At 44.4% G+C, this 21,062-nt stretch overlaps 1 protein-coding gene across 8 annotated transcripts in view; it reads left to right on the top strand.

Annotated features, from left to right (window-relative positions):
• The window catches only part of NSD1 (nuclear receptor binding SET domain protein 1), a 209,858-nt gene that overhangs the window by 3,180 nt on the left and 185,616 nt on the right, over positions 1–21,062 (top strand). The window lies entirely within an intron of this gene.

Here is a 21,062-nt window from a genome sequence, read left to right on the forward strand (position 1 = left end):
TTTAAAAATGTATCTCCATTGTATGAATTTGGTTCTTTTCAGCTTTTCCTAAGCATCTCCATTGAGGACCTGATAAATGTTTAACTTTTAAGGGTATTTGATTGAGTTCATACTTAATTTTTCAAAATGCAAATATGCATTTCATTTGCTTTAGGAAAAAAAACAAAAAAGAGTCTTTTGCCTGACAGTTATCTTGAGTGTAGGTGAACCAGTTTATTCCTTGGAGTCCTGTTTCTGTGTAAAAGATGGCTTATATTTTGGTTGGTGAGTTGACTGTTGCTGCAGGTTGAAATGCATTTTGAGCACAGATTGAAAGTGGCTAAGATGAGGTGGCTTTCTTGGACATCAGTCAAAATTTAAATTAGGCCAGTCGTTCTGAATGTACAGCAAACATCTATTTTGATAACTGCCATTGGTTCTTGAACCATCTTTAGTTTAATTTTTTTTTTTTTAAGTCAGAGGTCTACTGTGTTACCCAGGCTGCCATCAAACTCCTGATTTCAAGTAATCTTCCTCCCTAAGCCTCCCAAGTAGCTGGGACTACAATATTTTTTTGAAGTATATATATTGTGTGGTATATATTGACACATGTATATAGAAATGGAGAAAATCTAATTTGAGTTGCTGTTTTCAGCAGTGCTGTGTAGTATTAGAGAATGGTAAATGATAGCATAAGTTTTTATTTGAATTTATGCAGAATTTCTTGACTTCTCTTGCTACCTAATGATCAGTTGACTTCTCTTAGCTTCAGTTTCATCATGTCAATTCCAGAAGTACTTGATTGCTATAAGATTTCTTTTAGGTTTAAATATTTAATTCCTATTTTGTTTCTGTGCAAACATATGGTCGCTGGTAATGTCACCAAACAGGAATGTTTTTCTTTTTTTGCCATCAAATACCTGAGAATTACTAAGTAAAGTTTTTTTTTTTTTATTTTGAGACCGTCTCACTTTGTCACCCTCAGTTGAGTGCAGTGGCATCATAGCTCACAGCAACATCCAACTCTTGGGTTCAAACGATTCTCTTGCCTTAGCCTCCCAAGTGGCTGGGACTACAGGTGCCTGCCACAACATCTGGCTATTTTTTAGAGATAGAGTCTCACTCTTGCTCAGGCTGGTCTCAAACCTGTGAGCTCAGGTAATCCACCTGTCTTCTGCCTCCCAGAGTGCTAGGATTACAGGCCTGAGCCGCTGCGCCTGGCCCTAAGTAAAGTTTTTATAAGAAAAAACTTATGGTATGTGGTGATTGTTTTGAGTGCATTAAACATTCACTTTACCCTCTTTTAAAGTTACAGAGGGGCGGGTTCCGTGGCTCACACCTGTAATCCTAGCATTCTGGGAGACTGAGGTGGGTGTGGATTGTCTGAGCTCACAGGTTACCCTGAGCCAGAGTGAGACCTTATCTCTAAAAATAGCTGGGTGTTATGGCGGGTGCTGCCTGTAGTCCCAGCTACTTGGGAGGCTGAGGCATGAGAATCACGTGAGCCCAAGAGTTGAATGTGCTGTGCGTTATGCCATGGCACTCTACCAAGGGCGACAAAGTGAGACTCTGTCTCCAAAAAATAAATAAAAATAAAGTTAAAGAAGGAGAGTGTGGGTGTGTCACTTTTTTTCTGTTGATTCATATCTTAAATATACATTAGTATTCCTTAGTTTCTTAGCTTGGCAGTTGCAGATTTAAAAAATTGTTTCAGGCCAACTGTGGTGGCTCATTCCTGTAATCCTAGCACTCTGGGAGGCTGAGGCAGGCTGATTGCTTGAGCTTGGGAGTTCAAGACCAGCCTAAGAGCAAGACCCCCATCTCTACTAAAAATAGAAAAAAACCGAGGTGAGAAGACCACTTGAGCCCAAGAGTTTGAGATTACTGTTAGCTACAATGGCTGATGCTGTGTCACCCTACCTGGGAGACAGTGAGACTCTGTCTCAAAAAAAAAAAAAAAAATTTTGTGTTTAGTGTTTATCTCGAATCTATTATCCTAGAGATATTAGGGTGGATAGGCTGTTTTGAAAGCCTCTTGACGGCTTAGACAAATTCTTTTACTTGAGTTCACTTTGAAATCTATTTTACACTTAAGTAGTACTTTTGTCTTTGTTTTCACATACAGCTTTAAATCTGAGAATGGAGATATTTCTCTGTATCTGTAACAGAGATGGAATACTCTGGTTCTCATCAAAGAGATGTTTGTGAAGTATTGGTTCTATTAAACACAATTGAAGGGTGGCGCCTGTGACTCAGTGGGCAGGGTACTGGCCCCATATACCAAGAGTGGCGGGTTCAAACCTGGCCTCGGCCAAACTGCAACAAAAAAGTAGCCAGGCGTTGTGGCAGGTGCCTGTAGTCGCAGCTACTTGGGAGGCTGAAGCAAGAGAATTGCATGGGCCCAGGAGTTAGAGTTTGCGAGAGCTGTGTGATGCCACAGCACTCTACTGAGGGAGAAAAATTGAAACTGTCTCAACAAAAACAAAAAAAAGAAAGAAAGAAAATATTGGAGCCCTTAGACCAGTGGTTCTCAACCTTTCTAATGCTGTAAACCCTTTCATACAGTTCCTCATGTTGTGGTGACCCCCAACCATAAAATTATTTTCGTTGCTACTTCATAACTGTTAATTTTGCTACTGTTATGACTCCTAATGCAAATATCTGATATGCAGGATCTTTTCATTGTTACAAAGGGGTCGCGACCCACAGGTTCAGAACCGCTGCCTTAATTTCTTATCCTTCTAAAATAGGAGTTAGCAAAATTGCATAAATGTAGAAAACTTTTTGGGAGAAAAATCTGAATTGTTCAAAGACTATGGGCTTGAAGAAGCAAGCATCTAGTTTATTCATGTAGGACTTTGGTTCATGGTTGTGGTTGAAATCTATTGCTTTTATTATTCCCTTTGTTTTTTGTTTTTTTTTTAATATAGAGCCTCAATCTGTCACCCTGGGTAGAGTGCCATGGTATCTTGGCTCACAGAAACCTCCAACTCCTGGGCTTAAGCGATTCTCTTGCCTCAGCCTCCCAAGTAGCTGGGACTACAGGTGCCTGCCACAACGCCTGGCTATTTGTTTTGGTTACAGCTGTCGTTGTTTGGCAGGCCCGGGGCTGGATTCGAACCTGCCACCTCAGGTGTATGTGGCTGGCACCTTAGCCGCTTGAGCCACAGGCGCCGAGCCCCCTTTGTTATTTTTTAACTGAAGATTTTTTTGTTTGTTAGTTTTTTGGAGACAGAGTCTCACTTTGTCACCCTGAGTAGAGTGATAGCTCACAGCATCCTCAAACTTTGGGGCTCAACAAGTGATCCTCTTACCTCAGCCTCCCAAGTAGCTGGGATAATAGGAAACTGCTACAATGCCCAGCCTAGGCCTCCGGAGTGCTAATTAATTAATGGAGGATTTAAAAAGCAAGGTCAATCTCAGTGCAAATTTAGCTTAACAGTATAGCTTGTGAAAGGTGTAACTAAAAGTAATTCTTCTATGTAGCAATATAGTATTGACTTCACAGTTGATGTAAGTTCATCTGTGGAGTGGGTATAGATGCTTTGCACAAGGCTGGAAATTTTAGAAAATCTTTAGCACAGATTGTTTGTCTTTTATTTTCTCTATAATATTAGGATAGAATAAGATTCTCTTGGCAATGGGTAGGAGTACTTATTATGGTTTTAGACCCCATGTAGAATTAGAGAAAGATGCAAAAAGATAACATACCTCAAGATCATATTTTCTTAGTTTTTTTTTTGTGGTTTTTGGCTGGGGCTGGGTTTGAACCCACCACCTGCAGCATATGGGACCGACGCCCTACTCCTTGAGCCACAGGTGCTGCCCTATTTTCTTAGTTTTTTTTTTTTTTTGAGACACAGTCTCACTTTGTCACACTGGGTGGAACACCATGGTGTCATAGCTCACAGCAACCTCAAACTCTTGGGCTCAAATGAATTCTTTTGCCTCAGCTTCCTGAGTTGCTGGGACTGTAGATGCCTTCCACAACTCCTGACTACTTTTTAGAAATGGGGTCTCGCTCTTGTTCAGGCTAGTCTTGAACTCCTGCACTCAAGCAATCCCCCTGCCTCGGCCTCCCAGAGTGCTAGGATTATAGGCCTGAGCCACTGCACTGGTCTAAGATCATATTTTCTCTTGTTTTATCAAGCTCTGTTTGCTTCCTGTCCTGAATGAGCAGCCTCTTCAGTTTACCCTCTTGTGCTCTTTATTTAATTTTCTCTGCATTACAGTGATGGTGAAATGATTGTCATCACAGTTTATCATCCTGACCTGGGGCTTTCATTTTTAAGCAAGTTGATAGTTTCTAATTCCTCTCAGTATTCAAGGCCTTTATTGTCTCTCTCCGTAGAGTGCTCTGTCATCACAGCTCATAGCAACCTCAAACTCTTGGGCTTAAGCGATTTTCTTGCCTCAGCCTCCCTAGTACTACAGGTGCCCTCCACAATGCCTTTTTGGTTGCAGTTGTCCTTGTTTAGCAGGCCCAAGCCAGGCTTGAACCTGCCAGCCTCAGTGTATGTGGCCAGCGCCCTACTCACTGAGCTATGGGCGCTGAGCCAAGGCCTTTGTGTTTTATACATAGTGGGTATTTTATAAAATCTTGAAGAAAGTTTGGTCCCCCCAGTAATTGAAGTTTAAATACCCAATAACTTGGAGTTTATTAAGTGCTTTGGTCTGTCTTACCTCATTGGGTCTTCCTAGCCTTGTAGTGAAAAAGATGTCATGGAAGACAAGAAATAAGTCAGTTTTCATGGCACTTAAGATTATTAGAATTACAACTGAAACCCTTGAACACAGAATTAACTGAGTGACCTTTGCTTGCTTTAGTGAGTTCTGAAAGATCTCTCATACCTTTGCCCATGTCTGAGGCAACTCCTGGTTTTTTTTACTACTAGGATGATTTAAAGCAGTTATTTATTTTCTATTCTTCCTCACATAGATTTTTTTTTTTTTTTTTTATGTAGAGACAGAGTCTCACTTTACTGCCCTCGGTAGAGTGCTGTGGTGTCACACAGCTCACAGCAACCTCCAGCTCTTGGGCTTATGTGATTCTCTTGCCTCAGCCTCCCGAGCAGCTGGGACTACAGGCGCCCGCCACAACGCCTGGCTATTTTTTTTTTGTTGCAGTTTGGCCGGGGCTGGGTTTGAACCCGCCACCCTTGGTATATGGGGCTGGTGTCCTACTCACTGAGCCACAGGCGCCGCCCACATAGATTTTTGTTTTTTTGCTTGGGTGGAAATTTTTATTAAGAATTTATCGGGCGGCACCTGTGGTTCAGTGAGCAGGGCGCCGGCCCCATATGCCGAGGGTGGCGGGTTCAAACCCAGCCCTGGCCAAACTGCAACAAAAAAATAGCCGGGCGTTGTGGTGGGCGCCTGTAGTCCCAGCTACTTGGGAGGCTGAGGCAGGAGAATTGCCTAAGCCCAGGAGTTGGAGGTTGCTGTGAGCTGTGTGACGCCACAGCACTCTACCGAGGGCAATAAAGTGAAACTCTGTCTCTACCAAAAAAAAAAAAAAAAAAAAAATTTATACTATATTGGGCGGCACCTGTGGCTCAAGGAGTAGGGCGCCGGTCCCATATGCCAGAGGTGGTGGGTTCAAACCTAGCCCCGGCCAAAAACCACAAAAAAAAAGAAGGAAAAAAAAAAAAGAATTTATACTATAATTACATTCATGAATTTGTGATCCTCTTAAGTTTTTAAAATGTGCCAGCTCCAGCATGGTTTGGCATATATATGATACTATAGATTTTTTTTTTTTTTTTTAAACAGAGCCTCAAGCTGTCACCCTGGGTAGAATGCTGTGGCATCACAGCTCACGGCAACCTCCAACTCCTGGGCTGAAGTGATTCTCCTGCCTCAGCCTCCCAAGTAGCTGGGACTACAGGTGCCTGCCACAAAGCCTGGCTATTTTTTTGGTTGCAGCCGTCATTGTTGTTTGGTGGGCCCGGGCTGGATTCGAGCCTGCCAGCTCAGGTGTATGTGGCTGGCCCCTTAGCCACTTGAGCCACAGGCGCCGAGCCTATAGATTTTGTTTTGAGGCAGAGTCTCGCTCTGTCCCCCTGGGTAGAGTCCCCTGGCATCATCGTAGCTCACAGAAACCTCAAACTCTTGGGCTCAAGTGATCCTTTTCTTTTTTTTTTCTTTTTGAGACAGAGTCTCATTTTGTTGCCCCTCGTAGAGTGCCCTGGCATCATAGCTCATAGCAGCCTCCAAACCTTAGACTCAAGCAATTCTCTTGCCTCACCCTCCCAAGTAGCTGGGACTGCAGGCGCCTGCCACATGCCTGGCTATTTATGTTAAAGATTTGGTCTCACCCTAGCTTAAGAGGCTGGTCTTTAACCTGTGAGCTCAGGTGATCTGCCTACCTCTGGCTCCCAAAGTGCTGGGATTATAGGCGTGAGCCACCGCGCTGGATCTCAAGTGATCTTCTGCCTTAGTCTCTGGAGTAGCTGGGACTATAGGCACCTGTTATGATTGCAGGTTATTTTTTTCTATTTTTATTAGAGATGGGAGTTAATTCTTGGCTCAAGGTGGTCTTGAACTCCTCCTGAGCTCAAGCAATCCACCTGCTTCTGCCTCCGTGTGTTAGGATTACAGGCGTGAGCCACTGTGCCTGGCCAATACTATGGATGTTTAAGGACTTGAGTGGGGAGATGTATGAAACCTAGAGTAGCTTTCCAGGAAGAAGTGGGATTTGAATTGGCCTTGCTAGATTGGGATTGTTAGGTTTAGAAGGGTAGTTTGGATGTGGAGAATTAAATGAACATGATATTTTCAGAGGGTAATTGTTTGGGACTGCTTGGGCACGATGAATGTAGCTAAGTCTAGATGTCTAGACTGAACCATTTGGTATTGATGTGATAGGAACTGGGAGCCAGTGAGGAGTTTCAGCTGAAAATTGATATTGTGAAATCTGTTAGAAAGATTTTTGGCTGGGTGAGATTTTTTTTTTTGAGACAGAGGCTTACTTTGTTGCCCTTGGTAGAGTGCTTGGTGTCACAGCAACCTCAGACTCCCTGGGCTGAAGCAATTCTGTTGTCTCAGCCTCTCGAGTAGCTGGGACTATGGGTGCTTGCCACAGCACCCACCACAACGCCTGGCTATTTTTTAGAGGCGGGGTCTTGCTCTAGCTCAGGTTGGTTTCGAACTTGTGAGCTCAGGCAATCCGCCTGCCTTGGCCTCCCAACCTGCTGGGATTACAGGTGTTTTTTTTTTTTTTTTATTTGAGACCGTCTCAAGCTGTTGCCCTGGTAGAGTGCTGTGGCGTCAAAGCTCGCAGCAATCTCCAACTCAAAGCGATGCTCTTGCCTCAGGTTTTCTTTTCATTTTTTTTTTTGAGACAGTCTCACTATGTTCTCAGTAGAGTGCTGTGGCGTCACAGCTCACAGCAACCTCAAACTGTTGGGCTTAATCAATTCTCTTGCCTCAGCTTCCTGAGTAGCTAGGACTATAGGTGCCCGACACAATGCCTGGCTGTTTGTTGTTGTTGTTGCAGTTGTCCTTGTTTAGCTGGCCCAGGCTGGGTTCAAACTGGTCAGTCTGGGAGTATGTGGCCGGCGCCCTACCCACTGAGCTATGAGTACCGCTTATTTTTTTTTTTTTTTTTTTGAGACAGTCTCGAGCTGTCGCCCTGTGTAGAGTGCCGTGGCGTCACAGCAACCTCAGATTCTTGGGCTTAAGTGATTCTCTTGCCTCACCCTCCTGATGCCCAGCTATTTTTTTTGTTGTTGCAGTTGTTGTTTTAGCTGGCCCAGGCTGGGCTGGAACCTGCCAGCCTGGGTGTATGTGGCCGGCACTCTACTCACTGAGCTATGGGTGCTGCCAGTTTTTCTGTTTTAGTAGAGACAGGGTCTTGTTTTTGCTTAGGCTGATCTTGAACTCGTGAGCTCAAGTAGTATATCCACCTTGGCCTCCCAGAGTTCTAGGATTACAGGTGTGAGCCACTGTGACTACTGGCTGGGCAAGATTAAAGGCATGGTTAGGATTTAAGAATCTATTGCAGTAGTAATTAGTGCTAAAATTTGAGCACAATCAATGATAGAGAGTAAGGAGATAAGTCTAAAAGACTATTTCAGCGTTAAAATTGGGGACTCTTTTGGGGTTGTCTAAACTGGAGGCTAAGATTGGAGCCTGGATTTCAGGAATGAAGGAGAGACGTGGGTATAGAAGTCTAAGGTTTATATAGTATTGTGCCTGGGACAAAAATGATTTGTCAAGGGTTCCCTTTTCTATCTATTATCCTAGCAGTTCTCTACTCCTTTCATTCTTTTTTTCTTTTTTCTTTTTTGAGACAGAGTCACACTTTGTCATCCTTGGTAGTGTGCTGTGGTGTCATAGCTTACAGCAACCTCCAACTCTTGGGCTCAAGGGATTCTCTTGCTTCAGCCTCCTGAGTAGCTGGGACCTCAGGTACCTGCCACAGCAGTCGGCTATTTTTAGAGACAAGGGTCTCACTCTGCCTCAGGCTGTTCTTCAACCTGTGCGCTCAGGCATTCCACCTTCTTTGGCCTCCCCGAAGGAGGAGGATAATAGGATCCTATATGCTCGGATTATAGGTGTGAGCCACCACGCCCAACCTCACAAAGGAGACCTTTGTACTTACCCTGCTATATTTGGAGCATTTAGACCACTACTCTTTAGTGTTTTTCAGCCTTTTTTATCTCATGGCACACTTGAACCTGTAAACTTCCGCCGCACACTTAAATTATGTTGATCAAAAAAAAAAAAACTGGTTTGGTAGGTGTTATATATTCAGTACTTCAGGGAGTGTGGAGGAAGGCATGCCTGGAGTAATCAGGAAGGACTTCACAGAGTGGTTATTTATAATTTGAGCCGAGACATGCCAATAAGAGCATATGCAAGTGGCAAGAAATTCTAGGATAGGTATCTGGGAAGAGAGTGGACTTGTCAAGGAGATAAAGTGTAAGGATGGGGGGGCGGCGCCTGTGGCTCAGTCGGAAAGGCGCCGGCCCCATATACCGAGGGTGGCGGGTTCAAACCCGGCCCCAGCTGAACTGCAACCAAAAAATAGCCGGGCGTTGTGGCGGGCGCCTGTAGTCCCAGCTACTCGGGAGGCTGAGGTAAGAGAATCACTTAAGCCCAGGAGTTGGAGGTTGCTATGAGCTGTATGATGCCATGGCACTCTACCAAGGGCCATAAAGTGAAACTCTGTCTCTATAAAAAAATAAATAAAATAAAAAAAATAAAGTGTAAGGATGGGCTTGTATACCATGCTATAGAGTTGAGTTTTCAGGCTGTTAAATTACACAGATCCTGTCAGTCTTTCCCTTTGTTCATTCCCATTCAACTAAGAGGTCTTTTTTTTTTTTTTGGCCGGGGCTGGGTTTGAACCCGCCACCTCCGGCATATGGTACCGGCGCCCTACCCACTGAGCCACAGGCGCCGCCCCAACTAAGAGGTCTTTATCACTGGTCTTTTAGTTTTTTTCTCCAGTCTATGCTATATAAAATTGCTTCCTACGTGGGCGGCTCCTGTGGCTCAAAGGAGTAGGGCGCTGGCCCCATATGCCAGAGGTGGTGGGTTCAAACCCAGCCCTGGCCAAATACTTGGCCCCTCCCCCCCCCAAAAATTGCTTCCTACTTCCTAAATAAAAAATACTGGCTCTGTGCTTAAAACTGTAACTTCAGTGCCTCACTCTTTTCCTAACAAAGTTCGAATTCATTGTGCTCTTGGTTAAGATCTTATTCTGACCTTTTAAAATCTTACGTTATACCTTTGTGCACTCTGGGTTCAGCCAGACCTTACTGTATGGTCTCCCTCAGTTCATGCCTTTATTTTCCTAGTCTGATTCATCTTTGCATTTTTTTTTGTTGTTGTTGTTGCTCGTTGGTAGAGTGCTGTGGCGTCATAGCTCACACCAATCTCAGACTCTTGGGCTCAAGCTATTCTCTTGCCTTAGCCTCCCAAGTAGCTGGGAGTACAGGTGCCCACCACCATGCCCAGCTATTTTTAGAAATGGGGTCTTGCTCTAGCTTGGGGCGGTCTTGAATTTGTCAGCTCAGAAGGTCCGCCCACCTCAGCCTCCCAGAGTGGGATTACAGGCGGGAGCCACTAGTCCCAGACCATCTTTACATTTTAATAGCTTATAGCATGGGGCCTTCCAATTTTTTTTTTTTTTTTTTTGAGACAGAGCCTCAAGCTGTCACCCTGGGTAGAGTGCTGTCGTATCACAGCTCACAGCAACCTCAAACTCCTGGTTGATTCTCTTGCCTCAGCCTCCCACGTAGCTGGGACTATAGACGCCCGCCACAATGCCTGGCTATTTTTTGGTTGTAGTTTTCATTGTTGTTTGGCAGGCCTGGGCTGGATTCCAACTGCCAGCTCTGGTGTATGTGGCTGATGCCTTAGCCGCTTGAGCTACAGGCACCGAGCCAGCATGCTACCTTCTAGTGACTCATATTTTATTGAGTGGATAGTGCTATTATAGAGGTTCAAGTTGGGATAATGGGAGTAAATTTTAGGTAGGAAGATGATGAGTGAGGGCGGTACCTGTGGCTCAGTGAGTAGGGCACTGGCCCCATATACCAAGGGTGGTGGGTTCAAACCTGGGCCCCAGCCAAACAACAAAAAATAGCCAGGCGTTGTGGCGGGTGCTTGTAGTCCCACCTACTCAGGAGGCTGAGGCAAGAAAATCGCCTAAGCCCAGGAGTTGGAGGTTGCTGTGAGCTGTGATGACATGGCACTCTACCAAGGGCTATAAAGTGAGACTCTGTCTTCAAAAAAAAATAAAAAAGATGATGAGTGGACTCTTGTGTTCTTAACCATTTTCCTTTTACCAAATGAAAACTTCACTGGTGTTTTTTTGTTTTGTTTTGTTTAGATAGTCTCACTCTAGCCCCACTTCAGTTCCCTGGTGTCATACATAGCTCACAGCAACCTCAAATTCTTGGGCTTGAGTAATCCTCTTGCCTCAGCCTCCAGAATAGCTAGGACTATAGGTACCTGCCACAATGCCTGGCTAGTTTTTTTTTTTTTTTTTCCAGTTTTTGGCTGAGGCTGGGTTGGAACCCACCACCTCCAGCATATGGTGCCAGCGCCCTCCTTGAGGCACAGGCACCACCCCATGGCTAGTTTTTTTAATTTTAGTAGTAGAGACAGGGTCACATGCTCACATTCCTTTTTTTTTTTTTTTTTTGGAGAGACAGAGTTGCACTTTGTCACTCATGGTGAAGTGCTGTAGCATCACACAGCTCATAGCAACCTCCACCTCCTGAGCTTAGGCGATTCCCTTGCCTCAGCCTTCCCAGTAGCTGGGACTATAGGCGCCCATCATAACGCCCAGCTATTTTTTTGTTGCAGTTTGGCTGGGACCAGGTTCGAACCTGCCACCCTCAGTATATGGGGCTGGCACCCTACTCACTGAGCTACAGGCACCGCCCTGTACTACCTGTTTAATTGAAGAAGTCCCTTAATCCCTCCTCTGTCCAGTTCCACATATATAAATTGGGACTGCTAGTACCTTCTTCACAGAGTTGTTGAGATGATGCAACAAGATAATTTATGGAAAGTAGCACAGTGCTAGTAGGTTCTCAGTAAGTTATGTCTATTTTTTCATGCCAAGAGCAAAATATGTATTTGGAAGAGATAGCTGTGAACTTTGTGAGAAAGATAGCATTGAATTATTGTTATTTTTATCTCAAACTGTCATTCTCCCAAACTCTATTCTTGGTTAATTGGTAAACTGAAGACATTAGCAACTATCGACAGTTTCCATTTTTATTTAATAAACACGAGGTTTGTTCGAGCATTGTTTGGTAATCAGAAGAATTTAGTTTGTGCAATAGGAGCAATGGCTGTTTTACCCCAAGTATTAAGTGGTATAACTATTACATTGTTGCTTTTTGTTGCTCATTCTTTGTCACAGTGTTTTTTTATTTATTTTTTATTTTTTTTTATGGCTTGGTACCCTTTGCTCAGTGGTTAGGGCACCAGCCACATACACCACCAAGGCTGGCAGGTTCAAACTTGGCCTGGGCCTGCTAAACACTGGCAACTATAACAACAACAAAAGCTAGGGATGGTGCCCATAGCTCAGTCGGCAGGGCGCCAGCCACATACACTTTGGGTGGCGGTTTCGAACCTGGCCTGGGCCAGCTAAAACAACAATGACAAGTGCAACAAAAATAATAGCTGGGGCGGCGCCTGTGGCTCAGCGGGTAGGGCGGCGGCCCCATATGCCGAGGGTGGCGGGTTCAAACCCAGCCCCGGCCGAACTGCAACAACAACAACAAAAAAATAGCCGGGCGTTGTGGCGGGCGCCTGTAGTCCCGGCTACTTGGGAGGCTGAGTCAAGAGAATTGCCTAAGCCCAAGGATTTGGAGGTTGCTGTGAGCTGTGTGACGCCACGACACTCTACCGAGGGCGATAAGGTGAGACTCTGTCTCTACAAAAAAAAAAAAAAAATAGCTGGGTGTTGTAGTGTGCACTATAGTCCCAGCTACTTGGGAGGCTGAGGCAAGAGCATTCGCTTAAGCCCAGGAGTTTGAGGTTGGGGTGAGCTGTGATGCCATGGCACTCTACTCAACATAGACTCTGTTTCAAAAAAAAAAAAAAAAAAATAGCTGGGCATTGTGGTGGATACCTGTAGTCCCAGCTACTCGGGAGGGTGGGTGAGAAAGAAAATTGCTTAAGCCGAAGAGTTTGAGGTAGCTGTGAGTTGTGATGCCACTGTACTCTACTGAGGGTAACACAGTGAGATTGTCTCAAAAAACAAAAAAAGACAAAAAAATTTTTTTTTTTTTATGTTTCTCATTTTTGTTTTTTGTTTTTTTGAGATAGTCTCTCGTGTTGCTTGGGCTAGACTACAATGGTGTCATAATTCACTGAAACCTCAAACTCTTGGTCTTAAGTGATCTTCCTGCCTTCAGGTGTTTCCAACTAATTTTTAAATTTTTTGTGGAGATGGGGTCTTGGTATGTTACTGACGCTGGCCTACAACTCCTGGCCTCATGTGATCCTCCCCTTGGCCTCCCAAAGTGGTAGGATTACAGGTATGAGCCACTATGCCCAGCCTATCATAGCTATAAGTGTTTCATTTCTACCCCCTGGTTTTCAGGGAAGCCCAGTGAAAAAAGGTCTAAGTTCTTTTTGGTGGTGGATTTGATTTTAATTGAAGTTATTTCTGAAACTTCCTTAAATGATCTCAAATGTAACCCTTTTCTTTTTCTTTTTGAGATAGAGTCTTACTCTGTCACCCTGGGTAAACTGCTATAGCATCATCATAACTCACAGCAACCTCAAACTCTCAGGCTTAAACAATCATCTTGCCTTGGCCTCCACAGTATCTGGGACTATAGGTACCCACCATGATGCATGGCTAGTTTTTTTTTTTTTTTTTGTAGAGATAGTCTTATTTTATTGCCCTCGATAGAGTGCTATGGCGTCACACAGCTCACATCAGCCTCCAACTCCCAGGCTTAAGCAATTCTCTTGCCTCACCCTCCCAAGCTGGGATTACCGGCACCCACCACAACCACAGCACTCAGCTATTTTTTTTTTTTTTTAGAGACGGAGTCTCACTTTGTTGCCCTTAGTAGAGTGCACAGCACAGCACAGCACAGTGCACAGCAACCTCCAGCTCTTGGGCTTAGACGATTCTCTTGCGTCAGCATCCTGAGTAGCTGGGACTACAGGCACCCGCCACAAAGTCTGGCTATTTTTTTATTGCAGTTTGGCTGGGGCTGGGTTGGAACTCACCACCCTTGATATATGGGGCCGCCGGCACCCTTGGCTATTTTTTGTTGCAGTTGTCATTGCTGTTTCAGCTCACCCGGGCCGAGTTTGAACCCACCACCCTTGGTGTATATGGCCAGCGCCTTGCTGACGGAGATAGCTGTTACCCTAAGTAGAGTGCTATGGCATCAGAGCTCATAGCAACCTCAAACTCTTGGGCTGAAGCAATTCTCTTGCCTTGGCCTCCCAAGTAGCTGGGACTACAGGCATGTTTTTCTGTTGCAGTTGTCATTGTACTGGGTTTGAACCTGTCAGTGTGGGCTGTACCCTACCTATTGAGCTACAGGGACCACCCGATACTATAATACTTTTTTTTGCTTGTTTTTGCAGTTTTTGGCCGGACCAGGTTGAACCCATCACCTCCAGTATATGGGGCTGGCGCTCTATTCCTTTTGGCCACAGGCGCCACCTGATACTATAATACTTTTTAAAAGATTGCTGAAAGGATAAAATCTATTTTGGAGGATGAATAATTACATTTACACATTAGATTAAATTAAAAATAATTAATTGTTATATGATAATCCCCTTACCTACCAAGAAGAGTCTGAAGGTAGTCAGTCTGTCTTTGTAAATTATGGGAATATATTCCCTGTGTCATCTTTAATTTCTCTTGATGCTGTAATTAGAGCTCTTGGGGGCTCCCTGGTGAAAGTAGGTGATTTGTGAGTTAGATTTGTAACCTATAAAAATAATAGACATTAATTCCACACTACTTGTCATTGGAATTTGACATGCAAAGTCATTTGTTTTTGAAAAGAAGGCTGTTGTTCCAGCAAGAGCAACATAGCAAGTCCTTGTCTCTCAAAATCTTAGAAAATTGGCTGGGCATGAGGCACACCCCTCCTCCAAGCTATTCAGGAGGTTAAGGCTGGAGTACAGTTGGTGCGATCATACCTTTATGCAGCCTTGAACTTCCTGGCTTCAAGTGATGCTCTGGCCTCAGTGGGGATTCTTCTCAAAACTGAGGGGGGGAAAGCATAAGAATCATTTATTGGTCCCTAAATAACCTTGAATATAGGTATTTTGTAATTGCTATATTCCCCGTATCTTTTATAGATTCCTAATATATTTTTTGTTAAAATAAGAACTTTTATTCAGAGTTGTAAATGGGGCTATCAGAAAATCAGTTTTTAAAAGTTAAACTAATGTCCTTATATCATTTAACGTAAGAATTTTGTTTGTTTATATTTTAATTAATTAAGTAATTTTTTGAGACATAGTCTCACTATGTTGCCCTCGGTAGAGTGCCGTGGCATCACAGCTCGTAGCAACCTCAAACTATTGGCCTTAAGTGATTCTCTTGGTTCAACCTCCCAAGTAGCTGTGACTATAGTGCCCACCAAGACGCCTGGCTGTATTTTATTTTATTTTTTGAGTGAGTCTCACTCTGTTTGCCTGGGTAGAGAGCCAAGCCATCAGCCTAGCTCATAGCAACCTCAGGCTCCTGTGTGCAAGACATTCTCCTGCCCCATTTTTTTCTTGTCTTTTTTTTTTCTTTTCTTTTTTGTGATTTTTGGCTGGGGATGGGTTTGAACCCGCCACCACCGGCATATGGGACCGGTGCCCTACTCCTTGAGCCACAGGCGCCGCCCCTTTTCTTTTTTTTTTGAGATATAGTCTCTCTATGTTATCCTCGGTAGAGTGCCATGGCGTCACACCTCACAGCAACCTCAAACTCTTGGGCTTAAGCAATTCTCTTGCCTCAGACTCCCAAGTAGCTGGGACTATAGGGCCCGCTACAAAGCCTGGCTTTTTTTTGTTGCAGTTGTCATTGTTATTTAGCTGGCCTGGGTTGGATTCGAACCCACCAGCCTTGGTGTATGTGGCTGGTGCCCTACTCAACTGAGCTATGGGTACCCAGCCTGCCACACTTTTTTTTTAGAGTCTCACTACATCGCCCTCAGTAGACTGCTGTGGCATCACAGCTCACAGCAATCTCCAACTCTTTGGGCTTAAAGTGATTCTCTTGCCTCGGCCTCCCAAGTAGCTGGGAATACAGGCGCCCGTAACAATGCCCGGCTATTTTTTGGTTGCAGTTGTCATTGTTGTTTGGCAGGCCCGGGCTGGATTCCATCCCGCCAGCTCTGGTATATGTGGCCGGCGCCTTAGCCACTGAGCATAGGCGCCGAACCATCCTCCTGCCCCATTCTTACCCTCAGCATCTGGAACTACAGGTGCCTGCCACAATGCCCAGTTAATTTTTTTTTTTTTTTGTAGAGACAGAGTCTCACTTTATGGCCCTCGGTAGAGTGCCATGGCCTCACACAGCTCACAGCAACCTCCAACTCCTGGGCTCAAGTGATTCTCTTGCCTCAGCCTCCCAAGTAGCTGGGACCACAGGCACCCGCCACAACGCCCGGCTATTTCTTGGTTGCCGCCTGGCCGGGGCCGGGCTTGAACCCGCCACCCTCGGTATATGGGGCTGGCGCCCCACCGACTGAGCCACAGGTGCCGCCCAGTTAATTTGTTTTTGATTTTTAGTAGAAATGGGCTCTAGCTATGTGATCAGGCTGTTCTTGAACTCTTGACCACAAGTGATCCTCCAGTCTCATCCTCCCAGAGTGTTCATATTACAGGTGTGGGCTTGGTGCCCTTTGCTCAGTTGTTAGGGCACCAGCCACATATATCAGGGCTGGCAGGTTTGAATCAGGCCCAGGCCTGCTAAACAAAGAGAACTACAAGAACAACAACAAAGAAATAGCTGGGCATTGTGGCAGGCGCCTGTAGTCTCAGCTACTTGGGAGGCTGAGGCAAGAGAATTGCTTAAATCCAAGAGTTAGAGGTTGCTGTGAGCTAAGACGCCATTGCACTCTACTGAGGGAGACAAAGTAGACTGTTTCAAAAGAAAGAAAAAAGATTATAAGTGGGAAAGATGATATCCAACCCCACTGCCCATTTTTTTTTTCCCCGCTGCCCATTTTAAATCAAGTTGTCTTTTGTTGAGTCATGGAAGTTCTTTATATATTCTGAATATAAGACTTTTTTTTTTTTTTTTTTTTGTGACTTTTGGCCAGGGCTGGGTTTGAACCCGCCAACTCTGGCATTGAATATTAGACTCTTATCAGATACATGATTTGCAAGTATATTCATCTATACCACTCTTGTTGTAATGTCTTCTGCATACAAGTTTTAATTTTAACGAAGTCCAGTTCATTTTTTGTTGCTGTTGCTTTTGGTTTTGTTGTGTGAATCCATTGCCAAATTGAAGTTCATGAAGATTTACTCCTTTACTTTTTTCTGAGTTACAGTTTTCTTTTTCTTCTTTGTGACAGTCTCAGTTCTGTCACCTTAGGTAGAGTGCAGTGGCATCACAATAGCTTACTGGAACCTCAGACTCCTGGGCTTAAGCAATCTTCTTGCCTCAGCATTCCAAGTAGTTGGCACTATAGGTGCACTTCATGATGCCTAGCTAATATTTCTATTTTTTTTTTTTTTTTTGTAGAGACAGAGTCTCACTGTACCGCCCTCGGGTAGAGTGCCGTGGCGTCACATGGCTCACAGCAACCTCTAACTCCTGGGCTTCCGCGATTCTCTTGCCTCAGCCTCCCGAGTAGCTGGGACTACAGGCACCCCCATCACAACGCCCGGCTATTTTTTTTTGTTGTTGCAGTTTGACCGGGGCTGGGTTTGAACCCGCCACCCTCGGCATATGGGGCCGGCGCCCTACTCGCTGAGCCACAGGCGCCGCCCCTAATATTTCTATTTTTAAGGCTGAGTGCTGTGGATCACCTGAGCTAATGGGTTCAAGACCTGAGTAAGAGCGTGACCCATCTCTAAAAATAGCCAGGAGTTGTGGCAGACACCTGAAGTTCCAGCTGCCTGGGAGGCTGAGGCAAGGATTTGCTTGAGTACAAGAGTTAGAGGTTACTATATGATGCCAGAGCACTCTACCATGGGTGACAAAGTGAGACTCTTGTCTTACAAAAAAAAAAAAAAAAATTTCTATTTGTAGTAGAGCTGTGGTCTTTTTTTTCTCAGAGTGGTCTTGAACTCCTGACCTTAAGTGATGCTTCTGCCTTGGCCTCCTGGTTTGCTGGGATTATAACTGAGCCACCACACCTGGCCTTAGTTTTATAATTTTATGTCTTACATTTATTTTTCATTATTAATATTTTTTTATTTCCTTGCTTATTTTTTATTTTTATTTTTTGCTTTTTTTTTTTTTGAGACAGAGTTCTACCTGATGCCCCTGGGCAGAGTGCAGTGGTGTCATAGCTGACTACAACCTCATACTGTGGGCATCCTGCTGCCTCAGCCTCTGGAAGCTGCTGGGATTATAGGCACTCACTGCAGCGCCTGGCTGGGTTTTTACATTTTTTTAAGGAGTCGGGGTCTCTTGCTTGGGCAAGTCTCGAACTCCTGAGTTCAAGCAATTCTCCCTCCTCACCCTCCCATAGTGCTGGGATTATAGATATGAGCCACTGTGCCCTGCTATCTCTTACATTTAGTTCTTTTGTACATTTGATTTAATTTTTATGTATAGTGGGAGGGTCCTGTTTCATGTTTTATTTATTTTTTGGTCATCCTTGGTAGAGTCCTGTGGCATCTTAGCTCACAGCAACCTCAAACTCTTGGGTTCAAGTGATTCTCTTGCCTTAGTAGGTACTTAGTCCCAAGTAGCTGAGTCCCAAGTACTTAGTCCCAAGTAGCTGAGACTATAGGTGCCTGCCACAATGCTTGGCTATTTTTTAGAGATGAGGTCTCACTCTGGCTCAGGCTGCTCTCAAACCTGTGAGCTCAGGCAATCTACCAACCTCGTGGCCTCCCAAGTGCTGGGATTATAGGCATGAGCCACCGTACCCAGCTAATTTCATGTTTTAAATTTTAAAAATTTCTGTCGCTTTATTGTGATAAATTTTATATACCATACAATATATTTGTTGAAAGTATCTACATGTAGATAGTTCAGGCTGGGTGTAGTGGCTCGTGCCTGTAATTTCAGCACTTTGAAAGGCTGAGTCATGAAGATTTCTTAAGTCCAGGTGTCTGAGACCAGCTGGGACAACATATCAAGGCCTTATCTCTATGAAAAAATGAGCCTGGGTATGGTGGCACATGCCTGTAATCCTAGGACTTTTGTGAGTCTGAGGCGGCTCAGTTCAGAAGTTAGAGACTAGCCTAAGCAAGAGTGAGACCCCGTCTCAAAAAATAGCCAGGTGTTATCATGGGCAGCTGTAGTCCCAGCTACTTGGGAGGCTGAAGCAAGAGGATTGCTCGAGTCCAAGAGTTTGACATTGCTCGAGTTAACGATGCCATGGCACTCCATCCAGGGTGACAGTGAGACTGACTCAAAAAATGAGCCAGGGGGTGGCGCCTGTGGCTCAGTGAGCAGGGCGCCGGCCCCATATACCGAGGGTGGTGGGTTCAAACCCGGCCCCGGCCAAACTGCAACAACAACAACGACAACAAAATAGCCGGGCGTTGTGGCGGGCGCCTGTAGTCCCAGCTACTCCGGAGCCTGAGGCAGGAGAATCGCCTAAGCCCAGGAGTTGGAGGTTGCTGTGAGCTGTGTGACGCCACGGCACTCTACCGAGGGCAATAAAGTGAAACTCTGTCTCTACAAAAAAAAAAAAAAAAAAAGAAAAAATGAGCCAGGGCTGGCCATAGTGGCTCACATTTGTAATCTTAGCACTTTGGGAGGCTGAGGCAGGTGGATTACTTGAGCTCAGTTTGAAACCAGCCTGAAAAAGAGTGAGATCCAGTCTCTAAAACATAGCCAAGGCTTTGTGGCGGGAGCCTGTAGTCCCAGCTACTTGGGAGGCTGTGGCAAGTAGATCTCTTGAGCCTTAAGAGTTCTAGGTTGCTATAAGCTATGATGCCATGGTAGTCTATGGAGAGCGACAAAGTGAGACTTTGTCTCAAAAAAAAAATAGGTGAAATGATGAGTCCTGATAGTCCTACCTACTCAGGAGGCCGAGGCAGGAGGATGCTTGAGCCCAGGAACTTGAGGGTGCCGTTATGATTGTGCTACTTTACATAAACGGCTCATTGAACAGTAACTCTCCATTCTTCCCTTCTCCTTCCTGGTAACTTACCTCTATTCTATTTTCAGTCTTATTGAATTTGCCTGTCCTAGGTGCTTCATATAAGTGGCATCATATGTGTCCTTGAGTGTCTGGCATATTTCACTTAGCATATGCTATCATGGTTTTTCCATGTTATGGCATGTATGAGAACTTTTTTATGGGTGAATTATCTTCTGTCTTACATATAATGGATTGTGTTATTCATTCATCTGTGATGGACATTTGGGTTGTTTTTACTTTTGGATAATGTGAATAATGCTTCTGAGAACATGGGGGTTAGAACAGTTAGGTTCTAATCCTTTGGTTGTGTATGTAGGGATAGAATTGCTGGGTCACGTGGTAATTCTGTATTTAACTCTTTGAGGAAACTCACCCTATTTTTTCTTCAGTATTTGTTTTGCTGAATAGTTTTTTCACTTCCTGTAATTGCTTGTGACAGTTTTCCCGTTTCTTTGCTGCTTTTGGGAAGAGACTAGCCTTTGAAGTTCACTGATCTCCCATTTCCTTGATTTCTCTCACACACTTATTAGACAGAGTCCACTTCTTTTTTTTTTTTTTTTTTTTGAGACAGTCTCATTTGAACCCACCATTCTTGGTGTATGTGGCTGGCACCATAACCACCATGCTATGGGCACCGAGCCTAGAGTCTACTTATTATTTTAATTTAATTTAATTTAATTTTTGGCCGGGGCTGGGTTTGAACCCACCACCTCCAGCATATGGGGCTTGTGCCCTACTCCTTTGAGCCACAGGCGCTGCCCGAGTCCACTTATTATTGTTCCTGTATGGCAGGTATATGCCTGCTATGGCTTGTAGTCCAAATTTGGCTAACACCTGTTTTTGTATAATCCATTAGTCAGAAATGTGTTTTTACATTTGTGAATAGTAGAGACAAAATCAAAGTGAAATATTTTGCATCATGTTAAAATTATATACAGTTAAAGTTTCAGTAACCTTATAAGTTTTTTTTTTTTTTTTTTGGTGGTTTTTGGCCGGGGCTGGGTTTGAACCCACCACCTCCGGCATATGGGACCGGCTCCCTACTCCTTGAGCCACAGGCGCCGCCCAGTAACCTTACAAGTTTTACTGGTACTAATTGGTTCTAATGGCTACTGTCGTTCTTTTACATGTTGTATAAAACAAGTAAAAGAATGACAGTAGTTGTGTATAGCTATTTTTGTGCTATTATGGGAGAGTTGAGTAGTCCAAAACAAGAATGTTATGTGTTGTATTTATTTTTGCACTTTTTGGCCGGGGCTGGGTCTGAACCTGCCACCTTCAGTATATGAGGCCGGCACC

Source organism: Nycticebus coucang, chromosome 17, assembly GCF_027406575.1.
Source record: "Nycticebus coucang isolate mNycCou1 chromosome 17, mNycCou1.pri, whole genome shotgun sequence".
Taxonomy (NCBI): domain Eukaryota; kingdom Metazoa; phylum Chordata; class Mammalia; order Primates; family Lorisidae; genus Nycticebus; species Nycticebus coucang.